This window comes from Colobus angolensis, unplaced genomic scaffold, assembly GCF_000951035.1.
Source record: "Colobus angolensis palliatus isolate OR3802 unplaced genomic scaffold, Cang.pa_1.0 Scaffold490, whole genome shotgun sequence".
Lineage (NCBI taxonomy): Eukaryota > Metazoa > Chordata > Mammalia > Primates > Cercopithecidae > Colobus > Colobus angolensis.
Genome location: NW_012118377.1, coordinates 332705 through 338079, shown reverse-complemented (window position 1 = coordinate 338079; position 5375 = coordinate 332705). Strand labels below are relative to the sequence as shown.

The window sequence follows — 5375 nt, the reverse complement described above, 5'->3', positions numbered from 1 at the left end:
AACTCTTGGATTCAAGTGATCCTCCTCCCTCAGCCTCCTGAGTAGCTGTGACCTCAGGTGTGCTCCACCACGCCCGGCTATTTTTTTTTTTTTTTATGTTTTGTAGAGACAAGGTTTTGCCATGTTGCCCAGGCTGGTCTCAAACTCCTGGGCTCAAGTGATCCTCCAGCCTCAGCCTCCCAAAGTGCTGGGATTATACACGTGAGCCATCTCACCCGGCCTTTGTGTCAGTTACACACACACACACACACACACACACAAAATGGCCTGAATTCCCATTCCTTCTGTCTTCCCCCCAAATTCTCTTTCCCCTCTACTCCAGCAGGGCTTCCGTCCCCACCACTGCACTGAACTGACATCTTGTCAAGATCACCAACCCCGTCCATGTCATCAAACCTAATGGTCACTCTGCTTTCTAGATTCTTCTCCGATTCTCAGCAGCCCTTGACACAGCCAGCTGTCTCCTTCCCTTCTTGAAACACAAAGGTGCATTTGCTCTCTGTGACCCTCCTGATTTCAGCCTACCTCGAGATCACTCCTAAGCTCGCTTTGCTACATTCCTTTCTCCTCAAGATGTAGATGTCCCCAAGGCTCTGGCCATGGTCATTTCTCTGTCCCCACCCACCTGCTAGGCCACATCACCCAGTCCTGTGGCTTTAAATGTCCCCTATATGTTGACGTTTCCAAAACTTACATTTTTGAGCCATGGCCTCTCTTTCCCCCAAACTCCAGTCTCACATATCCAACCAGCTATTTGATACCCCAACTTGGATTTCTCAAAGGCATCTCTATCTTGACACATCCAAAAGAGAAACCTTGGTTTCTCCCTCCCAAAGCTGCTTTCCTGATCCCAGTCTCCCCGTTCCTGGTAACAATCCTCATCGGCGCCCGTCAGAGACGTGCATGCCCAATTCCAAGAGTTCTTCTCTTCCTGGTTCCTTTTCCTTCCCTCCTCTATGACATCCAGTTCACCACCACTGCAGGCTCTGCCTCCAAAATCCCATGCCTTCTCCACTTCCTCTATCCCACTAACTCCCCCTTGGTCCAGGCCTCCAGCAGCCTCAACCAGAGGAAAGCAACAGCTGGCTACCTCCTTCCTTCCACTTTGACTCCTGAAGTCTACGTGTGCTCAGCATAGCAATGTAATTCTGCTGTTCTTGTTTCAATAAAAATATGAGGCCGGGCGCAGTGGCTCACGCCTATAATCCCAGCACTTTGGGAGGCTGAGGCAGGTGGATCGTTTGAAGCCGGAAATTTGAGATTGGCCTGGCCAACATGGCGAAATCCGCCTCTACTAAAATACAAAAAACTTAGCCGGGCGTGGTGGCACATGCCTATAATCCCAGCTACTCAGGAGGCTGAGGCAGGAGAATCACTTGAACTCGGGAGGCGGAGGTTGGCAGTGAGCCGAGATCGGCCCACTGGACTCCAGCCTGAGACAGAACAAGACTCTTTTTCAAAATAAATACAAATAAATAAATAAAAATATGATCATGTCATGCCTGTGCTCAACACCCTCCAAGGACTTCCCATCAGCTCTAGAATAAAATTCAGATTTCTTTCCAGGCATCCAAGGCCCTAACTGATCAGCCCCTACCCTGGGCCTCTGTCCTATCGTGGATCTGCTCACCGCACCGGCCCCCTTGAAGACCTGCTACTCTTCCTGGCTTTGGGGCTGCCTCCGGTTGGCGGAATGCCTGGACCCCACACTTTCTCACCTGTCTTTCCTTCTCACAATCCACGCCTCTGTGACCTCTGCCACAAGGTCTTCTCCAAGTACCTCATCTAAAGTCGTCCTCGCTCTGTCATTCTGTTACCACTCACTGTTGCCCAGGCTGGAGTGCAGTGGTGCGATCTTGGCTTACGGAAATATCTGCCTCCCGGGTTCAAGTGATTCTTCTTTCTCAGCCTCCCAAGTAGCTGGGACTACAGGCACACCACCACACCCAGCTAATTTACTTATTTATTTATTTATTTTCTAGTAGAGATGGAGTTTCACCATGTCGACCAGGCTGGTCTCGAACTCCTGACCTCAAGTGATCCACCAGCCTCAGCCTCCCAAAGTGCTGGGATTACAGGCATGAGCCGCTGCACCCGGCCTTCTGCTTAATTTTTAAAGCACTTTTTGGTTACTGAAATGAGATTATTTATTGTTTCTCTCTCCAGTGAGTTTCAGGAGAGCAGGCCCTTGTCCGTCTATTTGTCACCACATCCCCTGGGCCTAGATTGGGTCTAGAACAGGTTGGCACTCAAATATTTCTTGAATACTGGGAAAACACCACAGCAGAAATGGAGCATTCCTTGATGCTGTGCTTGTTCTGAGTCTCCATGTTGCTTTTTGTGCAAATCTCTGAGTCTGTCTCCAGCTTACCTCTCCATCTCCATCTCCATCACCATCTCTATGGTCGTGTTTTTGTCACCTCTGGGACTTCTCTGATTTGTGCACCTGTCGGTCTCTCTCCTCTTCTCTCTTCTCTGTGTCACATTTTCCTGGCTTTGACTTTTTCTCTGTCTGTGACTCGACTAGTTTTGGTGTCTCCTTCCCTCCCCCTCCCTCCCCATCTTGCTCTTCCTTGTGCCCACCCACCACCTCATTCTCTCTCTCTCTCTCGTTCTGTTTGGCCTTCGGACTCTAGAACCCACTCTCCCCTAACCAGTTCTCTCCCCCTCTTCCAGCAAATATTTGCTGTCTCTCTCTTTTTTTTTCTTTTCTTTTTTTTTTGTGTGACAGAGTCTTGCTCTTTCGCCCAGGCTGGAGTACAGTGGTGCCATCACGGGTCACTGCAGTCTCACCCTCCCAGGCCCAAGCGAGATCCTTTCGCCTCAGCCTCCTGAGTAGCCGGGACTACAGGCATGCACCACTACACTCGGCTAATTTTTGTGGAGACAAGATTTCAATATGTTGGCTGGTCTGGAACTCCTGAGCTCAATCCGCCTGCCTCAGCCTCCCAAAGTGCTGGGATTAGGAGACACTGCACCCGGCCAGATCTGTCACTTTTAACACCCGCTCCGGCATCCCTCTTCTCTCCACCTATCCTTCTCTCTCACTCAGCACTTCTCCGTCTCACTAATTTGTATTCCTTTTCCTACGTTTCCCAGCATCTCTTCCTGAAACCACCTTGGCAGAATGCTTCCTAGAGACCTTGACCTTCAGTCTTTCTCTTCCTGGTCCTTCCACACAGGCCAGAGAAATTCTGAACACTCAGCTCTGATCTGTACCCTTCTGCAGCCCCATATGCTCAAGATAAGGGCACGCAGAGCCCCTGGCAGCATGGCACCACTGCTGCCATGCCCTCCTCATGCTGCGTCTGTGCCTGTTTTCCCACCAGACTGGGAGCCCCTTGAGAGCAGGGCAAGATAAAAATCACCTCTACACTCCCAGCACCGCCCAGCACAAGGCCTCAGGGGAGTCCTCAGGAAATACTTGCTGAGCAACTATGGAAGGGAAGCCCACTGAGCACTGTCCCCTCTGCCTTCTCAGTGAACTTCAAACTCATCCCCTCCTCTCTACCCCCCAATCCTTGCCCCAGCTCAACTATCATCCTCTCGCACCATCCTTAGAATAAAGCCTCAATCCCTCTGCCTGGAACTCAGGCACCTTTTTCTCTTTTGTTCTGGGACAGGGTCTCACTCTGTTGCTCAGGCTGGAGTGTAGTGCCGCGATCCTAGCTCACGGCAGCCTCGAACTCTTGGATTCAAGTGATCCTCCTCCCTCAGCCTCCTGAGTAGCTGTGACCTCAGGTGTGCTCCACCACGCCCGGCTATTTTTTTTTTTTTTTTATGTTTTGTAGAGACAAGGTTTTGCCATGTTGCCCAGGCTGGTCTCAAACTCCTGGGCTCAAGTGATACTCCAGCCTCAGCCTCCCAAAGTGCTGGGATTTTGGCATGAGCCACCGTACCCGGCCACACTGGTACCTTTACACTCTGGCTTGTGGCTACTTTCCCGGCCTCATCTCCCAGCCCCACCTTGTACATCAGCATCCCAGAACTATCAGCACTGACCCCAATACGTCATGCTTGTTCGCTTCCCCTGGTTTTTACCCAAGTTGTTCTTTGGCCCCACAAGCCTTTCTCACACCCTTCATCACCCAGAAGATGCCCACTCATCTCTTCAAGACCCAGAATGGGCATCATATTTTCCAGAAAGCCTCCTCCGAGTGCTGCCCACTCCTGGCAGTTGGTCACTCTGTCCATTGTGTGCCACGGTACCCACTGTGGTCCCCATGCCAGCACCGATTGCCCTGCCTGGATGGCAGTGTTTGATGACAATAAACTGCTTGAGAGCAGGGCTAGAGTCTGTTTCACCCCTGGGTATCTGGATCTTAACACTTCCTGGTACCTTAGCAGACGGCCAAAATGGGCAACGGGCAAGTGGCTGAATGAATGAGTAACAGACACATGAGTCTATAAGCCCCAGGGCTTCTCCTGCACACCAGACACCATGTCTATGCTTCAGTATTTGTGTAATTATGTGCTTCCTCCCACAAAAGTGTGAGCTCCAAGGGTCAGTGCCCATGTTTTATGCTGTATTTCAGCATATCTCCACCTCTTACTCTTGCCTCCGAGTTCCTGTCTTCCCTTTGTACACCATTCACGTTAGGGTCCTGCTTAAACCCATTCCACAGCCCTCACCATCCCTAGAATAAAATCTAAACTCCTGGCCTATGAGTCCCTGTACAATCTGGCCCTGTCTGCGTCTCCAGCCTCACCTTGGTCCCCGCTCACCTGCCTCACTACCCTTCAGCCCTCACTGCAAACTCCTTCCTGCCCCTGGGCCTTTGCAAGTGCTGCTCGCCCTGCTGGCTTCTTCTTATCCTTTCACTGTCCACTGAAACCTCTTCCTCACAACTGGGTTAGGCTCCCTTGATGGAGCATTTCATAGCATCTCATTTCTCTTATAGCCTAACTGTAATGTATTGTGTATGTACATGATCGATTAATGCCTGTCTCATGCACAAGATGTTTACTCTATGAGATGTCGGGACCCCTGGCTGTTTTCCTGCCTCCTGCACGCTGAGCACGGAGCACAATGCGTAGCTTTTTAAGGCGCACAAATAAATTGCCGGTAATGAATGAGCGAAGAGGCCCTTTCTGTGCCTCGTTCGTGTCCCCTGCTCCAATGCCTTCTTATGTACCCGTGCCTGGCACACAGTAGGTGCTTAATAAGCATTTGTGGAATAATGAATGAAAAAAATGAATGAATGCCCGCGTCCAACCCTTCTTTCTGCCTTTCTGCGTCCCTTAGCTGTGTCTCTTTATATAGGGCATATATATAGTTTGTGGGTGTAACTATGTATTTGTGTATTATGGGCTCCTCTCCAGGAGTTGGGCTGGGCTGGGCTGGGAGTCCCTCCCTCCCCTCCCCGCGCCCCGCC

General features: G+C 50.8%; 1 protein-coding gene across 1 annotated transcript in view; it reads right to left on the bottom strand.

Annotated features, from left to right (window-relative positions):
• Positions 1 to 5375, bottom strand: part of CACNG8 (calcium channel, voltage-dependent, gamma subunit 8) — a 37465-nt gene that overhangs the window by 1825 nt on the left and 30265 nt on the right.